A 12,401-nucleotide genomic window follows, 5' to 3' on the forward strand; every position below is an offset into this window, starting at 1 on the left:
ATTGATAACAAAAGGAATCGAAGGGGAGAACCGTGAGTCCTCATCAGGTTTGATTCTTTCTCCTGCATTAACAAATAACTTTCAGGATTCTTGTTGTTTGGATGGAATGAAAACTAGCAAAGAAATGACTGGTTTGGAAGGGTTCACAGTGAGGACAAACTCAGGGTAGTTTTTAGAAGGGGAGAATGGAAACTGGGTGGAAGAGTGATGGCTGCAAGCAGATGGGATCCAAGATGCTCCTTATTGATTGAGGAGAATATGGGAGTGCCAATCTGGATTAGGGTTCCTAAATTTCCAATATTTTTGTGGAATCGATGCACATTCCAAGCTATTGCCAGAGCGCTATAGGGAGAACCGATGGAAGAGGGAGGAATTGTTCTTCAAGAAATCAACTATGTGAGTAATATTAAATTTTCCTTCCATTGCAAAGCAAATATATACTCATATGACAAGTCTGTGTAGATGATTCTGTTTCCTCCCTAATAGACCCAAATTCTGTTTCCTCCCTCTTTCCTCCACTGGAGATGCTCTTTTGCTGTCTTAAATCAGAGTAGAAACCAAAGCCTTTGAACAGAAGCAAATATGACTGCCTGAGTTTGTGATTCAGTGAAGGGTTGAGAGAACCTGCCGTCGAGCTGAACCCGTAGGCTGAGAACAAGAGCTGCCGAGAGGAGATTTGCAACAGGCTCGTCACTAACATCCACAGCAGAGAAATTCAGTCGACCCTGGGAAATTCTGGTGATAGGGGTTGCTGCCAGAGTACAGGAAGAATCCGGCGAGAAAGGCGCCCTCCCCTGACTTCCTTTCCCACCGTTCTCTGGAATAATTTGCTGGAGACAAAGGTGTATCACGCAGCAGAGAGGAAGGCCGGCACTGATTCTTCAGGTGATTCTAGCTGTCGAACAGAAGATTATTCCAATTCCAGGTGTCTGAAGGACCTCTCTACAAAAGCTTGGATTTTTTTGGAAAAGCTTGTTTTGCTCTGATAACATGAGAAAACTTATTCAGAGGAAGCGCAAAGGATAAAGCTGGAGAGAGCTTGTTTTTATTGATTCCTTTGGACAACATATATATAGTACAAAAAAAAGTTATCGCTTACAAGATTTTTGGTATAGATCATGATAATACACAATTTCTTGAAAAATTGAGGGTACTAAAAAAATATTTCTCACTTACATTTACATGATCCACAATTTTTGGAGTGGATGAAGGATTACAAAAAGGAAGGTTATAACGGAACAAATCTGCCATGTCACACTTTTAAGTAATTTCAGTTGATATCAAGATCCTCAACATCTTCCTTAATTCTTGTCTTTTCATTGACATCAAGATCCTCAACGTCTTCAGCCATATTCTTATTTTGAATATCCGTAAAACCAAGTTTTGCTGATTTACTCTTATCATTTCTATCCCAATCCATTAACCACCTAAAATGTAGTCTGCATAACAACAGATCTTGATAAGAGATCTGATCCTTTTTTTCTTGACACTTTGTTTATCATGCAGGATTTGTGAGATTATCTTACCTAAAATAGTCTGGCCTGCACTCTATATATTGAGAGTCCATCTTCTCTCAAGAACATCAAAGAATAAATAATGAGAGAGCTCGACAGCAACTTAGTAGATGAGCAAAACCAACAGGCCTCAATGATTAGCAGCAAGGACTGTTCCAACTAGATGAACAAGGCTCCCCTTAGAGATGTGAGAGAGAAGCTCTGAGGGGAGAGCAGGCTAGGGCATCGCGTGGGGAAGGGAAAGCTTGGAGGGGAACCCCCAGTGCTCGCCAGGGGGATGGAAATCAAAGGAGAGAGAAGCTCTGAGGGGAGAAGATTAGGGCATCGAGTGGGAAAGGGAAAGCTCGCTGGGGAGATGGGAATCGGCGGACTGATGCATCTCGACAATAGGGGTGAGTTTCCAGACCTGGGGAGCACAGATGGAGCAACCCAAAGGAGCTTAGCAAAGTGCGACAACTCCAACCTGCATGGAATGGAAGAAAATAGCGGTGACAAGGATATGCAGCAGGGCGAAGGTGATCCTCCAACCACCCCTCAAACGAGGAAGTTAAAAGGGTGGGCAGGTGTTGTTCCTGGTAGCCAGGAGTTGGATTTTCAGGAGTGCCCGACGGCGACTGTGGACAGATCTGGGGATGAACCCACGGTGGTCTTCCCTGCTGAGGGGTACCAGAAAATGGAGGAGCAATATCGGTTTGCGTAGTAGCTGGCTTTTAAGGAGGTAGAATGAGCACGGGCATGGACTACAGGTATGTTTTCCAGGCCTTGCGTAAGCTTTGGATTAATGTAAACAGTCCAACATTTTCTGTTATTGGGAGTGGGAGATTCTTGGTGCAGGTGAGTTCTGAGGAAGAGCTCAGAGAGGTAATGTACAGAAAATGGGTAGTTGGGGTCGGCTTCTGATTACCAGTCGTTGGAAGCCAGGTACAGAATTACGCCTGAATGAAAAGGAATCGATCCCTTTGTGGATTCGTCTTCCTCAACTTCCAGTTTTGTTTAGGAATTCGTATAGCTTTAAAGCTATTTCTAGGGGGATGGGTGCCTCCTTCATTAGAGCAGATGAATGCACGATGCACAGGGACAAACTAGGTTCCGCTCGGGTGTGCATGGATGTTCTGCTTGATTTCAGACCGGTGCCCAAAATCATTGTTGAAGCCAAGGGAAACAGGACATCTCAACAAGTGTTATACGAATCTAGGGTTCATTACTGATGTGTTTGTGGCACTACTTCACACTACGAGGATGCATGTAAGAATATGGGTAAAACAGAAACGTCAGGGGCTGAGGAGCAAGTTTGGAGTAAAGTTCTGGTCATTAAGAAACAAAGAGGCGGGATGCAGAAAAATGACTCTGGGAGAAGGGACGCACAAGGAAATAGATTTGCCACACTTGGGAGTCAGCTTAAGAATGATGCAGGGAATGGTAATCAGACTGACCCAGGTCTGAGAACTAGGCTGGCTTTTGATATTGGAGATGGGGGCTTAAAGCAGAAAAAGGTAGAGAGAGAGGGTAGCCAGGTGAGGAAAAACTTTAATAAAGGAGGGACAACAGGGGGGAGGGACTCTTCGCAGAGCATGCCAGAGGAAGGAAAGATTGAAAACACTGATGAAGGGATTCCCAACTCTTTCCTTTGTCTACAACAGACCGCCACTAACAACCAGGATGATCATGTACCTCCAATCAAATTCATGTTCGCAGCTGGGGCTAAGGATTCTTACTTCGGCAAGGAGAAGGATGATAGTTTGAATATGAAGGAGGGCACTGATCAGGGTTCTGACCTTGTGAGCAGCCACATTGAAGTAGTTGATGCTAGTCAGAGGGGGACAAGAAAATCAACCAGGTTTGCCAGCAAGGGCAAGAAAGGTCGCCCACCAGCCACTGTGATTAGTTTGGAAGATGCAATTGTTCACCGATATAATGGGTCCAAGAAGCGGAAAAAGGTGGCTGACAATATGAATCAGGCACTTATAAACCTTCCAAATGTGGAAGATAATGAAGAGAATGCTAGTGGCAGGGCTCTCGGAATTGTGGGAGCAAGGGTAAAGGCTATCAACATTTTAAATCATGAAAGTATTTAGCTGGAACATTAGAGGCCTTGCTAAGAGGCCTGCACAACAAGAATTAAGTCTGATTCTCAATAAGTTTAATCCTTTTGTTGGGTTTGTTCCTGATTTGATGATTACCAATCATAGAATGAAGATAATTATGGAAAGATACCACAACTATAGATTTGTGTCTAACGTTGAAGGTACTGATGGTGAGGTGAGAATAATGGTGAGGTGAGAATATTATATGTTTGGAAAGAGGAGGAAATGGAAGCTACTTCTCTAGTTGTTGATCATAATTGGGTTGGTGTTTCTTCTCGTAGACTGGCAAATGACAAAGTCTTTGTAGTTTTTGGTGTGTACCTGCCTCCTAGGTTTGGGGAAAGGCTGCAAAGCCTTTACAAACTAGAGGCCCTTGTTTCTAGAGTCGAAGGACCGGTTATGTTAATTGGTGATTTCAATGCCATGCTCAACAGCCGAAATAACTCGGGTTCTGCTCCGTTACCTGCTTCCTGCCTATCTTTCAATCGCTTTGTTTATGCTTGCAGGTTAAAGGAGGTTGAAGATAGTAACAAGAGGTTTACGTGGTCGAACAATAGACAAAGGCAAGACTTAGTGCAGTGTAAGCTAGATTGGTGCATGGTTAACAATGACTGAGAAGGCAGGCTTAAGGTCCAGACGTCAGCCACATCTGATCAAAGTGTGCTTCTATATCAGTCCAAGGACAATAATGATGATACACGGGGTCAGAAGCCGTTTAGATTCTTTAAGCCTTGGTTGATGGACAGGGAAGGTAAGGTAGTAATGCTTGAAGCTTGGATAGGTGAGGCTCGGGGTGCCCAATGATGCACCTCCTTCTTAAGCTTAATCGCCTGCTTAAGGCTCTTCTACATTGGAACAGACATTCTTTTGGTAATTTTAGTGACAACGTGACCACCCTTCAAAGCCAGCTAGAGGAATGCAGGGAGCATATGGAACAAGGGGTGGAAGGTGCGATTGATGAGGAACACAGAGTGAGGAAGCAACTAACTCAGGCCCTTCTCATGGAAGAGGTAATGTGGAAACCAAGATCGTGTACTCGTTGGCTTGCGGAGGGGGATAAGAACACCTCCTTTTTCCATGAGATGGCTTAGTCTAGGCAAGATAAACAAAAGATTAGAAGTATAGAGTATGATGGCACTGAATATGTACAGAGTAGACAGATTCTTGAAGTGTGCACTGCTTATTTTTGCAGGGTGTTAGATACAGATGAAGCGCAAGGAATGTTATTTGAGGGTGTTGATAGTATACCTACAGGAACCTCACACCACTTCAGCACACACTTGACCCACTTGGAGGGCTATATAGGAGCCGAGTCAAAATTAAGCTCGTTCAGCTTGGCTCGAGCTCGTGTTTAGCAATACAAGGTCAGCTTGAACTCAATTCGATAGACCAAGCCACACCTCGAGTATGACTCTTTTAGGTTCGCTTACCAACTCCCCATTTGACCTAATTTCTTTCTTTGGTTTTAAGCTCTATCACCTCAGTGCGGTTGCGGATGTGGGTGTGGGTGCCGGAGCGGCACATTATAAAAAATTTAAGTGCGGCGGTGTGGTAAGGGTATTTTATTATTATTATTTTTATTAATTTACTATATATATAACAGAATAAGCATGCATATATTGCTATTATAATTAAATTATAAATGTACATAACATACTTGAATAATTATATTGCATACTAAAATATCACAACAACATATATTATATAAGTCATTTAGTAATATGGCATTCTAATTGGGCTCGGGTATGAGTTGGAGCTGCGCCCATGTCTGGTGCGCACACGACTCGATGTGACTCGGGTGCGGCAGTAAAATAGAAGAGTCCGGGTGACTTAGGTTTTAAGTTTGAAAATTTCAAAAGAACACCTAGCTCATCGTCCTTGACCTCAGCCAGGACCAGTAGCGTAGCCACATTGTGGCTGGTGTGAAATCTTAAATATTTATTGCTTTACATGTATATATATATATATATATATATCCACCAGATTTGACTTTGTTTAAACAAGTGCCCCTCCATTCAATTTCTTTTGACTCCATCGGAGCTCAGCCAACTCTCAAAGGCGACTAAGCTCAATTTGAGCATCAACAACATATCTATTGAGACTCCAGCATCACCACGGGAGTTAAAGGGCTTGGACCCATATGGCGGGGTTGGTCAGCCTCGACTTGGCTCGTCGGCACTATCCCGGCTTCCGAGGCTCACCTGCGCAACCTGACCTACCTGTCCCTAAACCACAACGGGCTCACTGGGGCCATACCATCTGGACTCGGTGGGCGTCCCTTGATTCACGATCTCGACCTCTCCTACAACCGGCTCAGCGGGCAGGTGCCGTTCTGGAAGGAGGTGGTGGAGTGGTTGGGCCCCAAGCTCAAGCTTGCTGTAAACGACGGCCTGTGTCTCGGCTCGAAGATCGTCGGCACCGGCTTGGTCAGGGTGGACGTCGATGGCTGCATCTCTGACAATGTCGCCCAGTCGTTGGCCCGTGATGGCTCAGCGGTGAGCTCGAGCGGGTCGAGTCTCAGATTGGATTCTTGGTACGGCGTGGCTCCGGCCCTGCTGCCTGCTAACCTCCTCAGGTTATGACACTACTGTCCTTTTCCACTGCTTTTTCTTATTATCTTTTTGTCTTCCGTAAAGAACATGAACAAAGTGTACATTTTTCGTGTTTTGAGTATACAAGATGAGTCTGTTTTCATTTTTCATCTTCAGTTGAGTAATTAGACACAATTTGAGATTCTGTGTTCACTTCTTTTGATTATATGTCTATATATATATGTATATATGTATATATATATATGTATATATGTATATATATATATGTATATATGTATATATATATAGAGAAAGATACAGAGAGGGAGAGAGAGATTGCATATTATAGAGGCCAATAGAGAGATCTACCTCATTCAATGGGTCTGTTCAATTTAGAGCAGGAGATGGTTTCCTGCACTTGTCTAGATAATAAAAGGACGTTCTGACCTACGTGGAATCAGTACCGTCCGACGAAGGAGTTATGTACTTGATAGACTCCGTTTTGTACTGTTTGTGACCGATTCGGTACACCGATCCGTGTTGAATACCGAAAGAGGGTTGTTTGAATTGGGAAGGGCGGTTCACCACTGTTTTTTTTGTTGCTCACGGAACAACTCTCTGTGTTGCGCGAAAGGTTTTGTCGGTACGGACGAACAAAAAGAAAGGTTTTGTCGGGCCAGGCTTAATCACTTATCCAAAATGATATGCATCTCTTGAGACAAAGAAATGAAATTCGTCACACTCAACATGAGTTGACTATGTTCGAGGAGTTTCATCTATTACATGAATGGACTAATGGTTTGGTAATGGAATGGCCAACATCTTTCAAGGCCAGAGGGGATTAGGAATGAAATGACAAACATAGTTCAAGACCGAAGGAGACTGGTTAGTTCCTCCTATGACTAGAGATGTCAAGTTTCAGTTTGAAATAGTTAAAAAATGATCAATTTAACTAATAAGCATGAGTGCTCGTGTTGACCCTAGTACCGCACATCTACCAAAGATTTTCACATTCAATTCCTGCGAGTTCAGCCTTCATGCCTTTCATCTCTTGGCAAACACCTTTTACTTTTTTTTCCTCTTTTTTTATTTCTTTCTCTTCCATTCAGCTTTTGCCTTTAATTTTTTTTTTCTTGATCTTTTTTTAGGCCGACCTTCACCTTTGAGGGAATACCTCACCATCCCAAAGGCTACTACGAAGCTTCACCGCTTTGGTGGTTATGTGTAGCTTTGTCACATATCAAACCCGCTTCATCTTGCAAGCTTTTGATGAGCCAAAGGTTCATAAGTCGTTATCTTAGCGGTATAGGCATAAATCACCTATATGCCTACCCGGTACTCTTGATTACTGACCCAAAGGAATGACTACACAAGCCCCGAGCCAATCGCTCAACTCTCATTTTGCTACTTACCAAGATCTTACAAAGCATTTTGGCTTCTCTCTCAAGATATCTTCCTACTCAATCCTTATAAATGCTTGATTACCAGAGTCAATAGCATTTCCTAGTCCCAACTTTCCCAACTTCACATGACCTTTCCTTACTGCTCATATTCAAGATCTTTTCAATTTTCCTCTTCCATTGTTTGGCAACAAAAATTTGAAATTTTATCCTTCTGCTCAAGGAGGTACTAAGACTAAAGAAAAGCCACATCATTGTGTGAGAAGACACTTTTAAAATGTTTTTAAGCAAAACTGAAAATTATCACTTTTACAAAAATTCTTAACATCAAATGGTATATCACCAAGAGGAAGGAATTCTACTTTAAAGAAGAGGGTGAATGCAAAATAGCATATGGTTGGGTAGAAAAATGAAATTCACCAACTCTTCTAGGGACTTCTATACGAAAGGTTGGTTTAATAGTGACGATTTTCCATAAATGTTTGAGTCCTCAACTGATTGAAAGTTTTACAAATGGTTTAGGTTAAGTTCTTGTCTTTCCCCAAATGTAGCTCGGGATAAAATCATCAAGTGCATGATAATGACAACTATAGGATTGGACTCTGTTAGACTCTAAATGTACAACTATCCAGCAAAGTTGATCAGTCTTGTGCCCTGGTTACATGAGGACTTTGCAAAATATGTTTTTGACCACAAACTAATAAAGCATTAGCAGAAAACATCCAAACACAATGTCGTCATAGATGGAGGTGTCATGGACTTGACTTTATTTATGTCATCTACCTACTTCTTACCATGACCTTATGCTGCCCTTTGCATGATATGTTGACTTGCTTCCTGTTTGAGATATCTATGAAACACCTGAACCAGGCTACACCACTTAGAGAACTGTTTTTCATTCGTTGACTATAAATGATAACCCTAGAGTTTAGCTTCTACCCTGGGAAACATGACCAAGCGATGAGGCGAATCTCAAAACTCTTGAATCCAGGTCAGAGAAAAAAAAATGATTAAGCTAACAACTGAGGAAACTGTTTCACCTGAAACAAACATAGACTTCCAAAATTTCCTATCCACAGCAACATCATACAACACTAACGTTCTTGACGAGCATGACAACTTAATTGAAATGAAGGCACCATACTTTATAAACATAGAAATCTCTGAAGAGACCTCCAGTCCATGTTAGTTGATGAAATCAGAACTACATGCAACCAATCCACCTGATGCCTACGACAGAAACCTGACCAAATTGTGGCACTAAAAACCTCCCAATACATGACCTAAAGCCGAAGTCAAGAGAAGCAGCAAAACAAGGTACTCGATCAGCAATCATGAAGTGGATTGGGGAAAATACCGGCAGATACTATGATATAAGTCTTCCCCATACTGTCGATGATTCCAAATTAGGTGTCCTTTCCAAATTAAGCATCCTTTTCATCGAACTATTATTCCATGTCGATGGCACTGTGTTGAATTTCTCCGATGCAAAATCCATAAGCCACAATAAGCAAAACGGAAAAAGGATTCCTGAAGGCCTGATTTCACAATTATCGTTCTCCCAAGTAGCACAAGTAGAACTCGGGATACAAACCGGGTGAAGGAGGTGGCATCATTACCGGTTTGTCGACTGCGGAATCTGGATTGGAAGCTAGGGTTTCAGCTTGTGCCGGATCTTCCATAGAACTGGTCGCCGGGTCAGAGGGGAGCTGGTATCGTGAAGATGATGGCACCAATTCCTTTGAGTTGGGCACATCACCCCTCGGTGCGGCTGACACCCCTTTTGGATGAGATTTCTCTGCCTGATTCCACCAAATCAACCCCCAAAGAAAAACAAGTTCTCCGCCTGATTCCCCAAAATCAAGCCCTGAAGAAAACAACCCCTAAGAAAACCACAAAACACATAAATGAGATGTTGGAGTCAACAACAAACCCAAGAATAGGTAAACAATAACAAATAAGATTTGGGCAAGGTTTGCTTCATCTGAATATCTTGAGATGCTTGCTTCTTGGCACCGGTGATGGCATAGAAAGCTTCACCGATGAAGAGCTGCACCTGGTGGAAACCATGGCTCCCTTCTCTGATCATGTTTCCCTCTCTCCCCTTTCTCCTATTCCTTCTCCCCCACTTTTCTCCTCTCTGAGCGGATGTCAGTCGCTCTTCCTCTTTCCTGTCTTCCTAAAACGGCAAAAGGAGAGAAACAAAAAGAAAAAAAACGGAAGGGTCAAATACAATGACGAGCCCCAATCCAATATTACAGTATGGATGGGGCGAGCGAGGTTGAATTCGACTTGGAAATGTGAGAAAAAATACAACAAAAAAAACACATAAAAATCGTCATATGATGTGTGCACTTGGATATGGTCAACCCATTTCTTCACTTTTCTTTTCCATCTGTTGTGGTCCAGTTGACTCAAAATGTTTCCTTCGTGGGTCTAGTGTGGTAAAACCATAGAAAGGTTCTCTGTTTGCATTTGATATAGATCAAACTTATGAGTTGTTTATCTCATAAGAAGGATGGGATCCGGGAAATGACCAATCAAAGGGGGCCATGTTCTTAGAGAGATGTGTCTAGATGGTGGTCAGTTTTTGGATCTCTGTCGATTGTATCTTGTTTAACAAAGGATTTAGCTTAAATCTACTGTTTTGACAAATAGCAAATTTGAAAACGATCGTTTATGGGTTGTTTGACAAGGCTGGAATTGCATAATTATGTAAATAAAATTTTCTTTTTCGAGGAAATGGGAATTGAATCCTCAATCAAAGATTTTATGTTTTAAGATTATAGTTTCATTCTTGAATCAAAATTTAAAAATTGTGATTCTATTCTGAGGGGTGGAATTATGATTCCTTAAATTTATAATTTATTCGTTTTTCATTGAGCACATGTCATCATAGTTTTATTTCATCAATTTTAAACTTTAAATTGTGATTTTGTCAAAAACATCATTTTCAAAATTAGACTCAAAACTCTAGACTATCAAATTAAAAATCAAACTAGAACTAGAGTTTTCATTCTAATTCCAGTTTGAAGTGCCATCAAACTCCCCCTTATGATCACCACTATCTTTTAAATACATTAATCTCAAGTTAGAAGGGATGAGATTTGAGATGAGATCTATGAACTTTAAGACGCAAGCCCTACAAACAACATAATCTTTGCATAGTGCACAAACACATATATATTTATAAAGTTTGTACATTATACATATATATAATATATATACATATATGCTATATATCTATATATAAATATTTATACATATGTATAATACATATACATATATGCTAATGTATATACGTACAAATGTATATATATATAGTGTTGTGCAATATGCGTATACACATGTATAATATACTATATATATTACGTACAATGCATACATAACATATACATGGTATTATACATTGTACATATTTATATATAGATATTAATACATGTATGTAATATATATCTACATATCATTGATCTCAAGTTAGAAGGGATGAGATTTGATTTGAGATCTATGAACTTTAAGACGCAAGGCCTACAAACAGCGTAATCTTTCCATAGTGCACATACACTTAGACATTTATAAATTTTGTACATTATACATATATATAATATACATACATATATGCTATATATCAATATATAAATATTTATACATACATATAATATATATACATATATGCTAATGTACACACGTACAAATATATATTATGTGTGTATATATAAATATATATATATATATATATATATATATATATATATATAGTGTTGTGTAATATGCATATACACATGTATAATATAATATATATAATGCATACATAACATATGTATGGTGGTAGACATTGTATATATTTATATATAGATATTAATATATGTATGTAATATATATCTATATATTCACACTAATGTACATATGTATGTACACATATAACACAAATATGTACATATATATGTTAGATGTATATGTACGTATTACGTAAATACATATGTATGTATATATATATATATATGCATATATGTTATATGTACATACATTATAAGTACATATTTGTATATTATATGCATACATTCATTATAAGTACATATTTGTAGATTATATGCACATGTATACATATATATATGTATGCACATATATATAGTATGAACGTGTACGTCCATATGTTTGCATATATGTGTTACATACATACATACACATATGTATTAACGTATATATACAAACGTACATATATGTGTATAGGTACCTATATGCTGAAATTTTACCTATTATATACGTATATATAATGTATATGTGTATACGTACATATATATGTGTGTGTGTGTACATATGTATATATAACGTATTACTATACATAACATATATACATATATTATATATATGTATCTATACATATAATATATTTTATTGTAACATACTATATGTACATTGGTACAATGTATTACATATACACATAACATACATATATTTTATATATATATTGTATGTACTCATATGTACGTATATATAATATAAACATATAACGTATTACTATAAATAACACATATACATATATTATATATATGTACCTGTACATATAATATATTTTTACTGTAACATACTATATGTACATTGGTACAATGTATTACATATATAATATACACATAACATACATATATTTTATATACATATTGTAGTTCATATTCATAAGTGTATACATATTGTATGTTCTCACATGTATGTACCTATAATATATACAAATGTATATATGTGTACATATATTCTTATTGTATAACATTATACACATATATATGTGTATATACATATATAAATGTGTACATCTAAAAATACTTAATATATATAACATCTATTAGCATTACATATGTACAAATTATACATATACAT

Source organism: Nymphaea colorata, chromosome 12 (assembly GCF_008831285.2).
Source record: "Nymphaea colorata isolate Beijing-Zhang1983 chromosome 12, ASM883128v2, whole genome shotgun sequence".
Taxonomy (NCBI): Eukaryota; Viridiplantae; Streptophyta; class Magnoliopsida; order Nymphaeales; family Nymphaeaceae; genus Nymphaea; species Nymphaea colorata.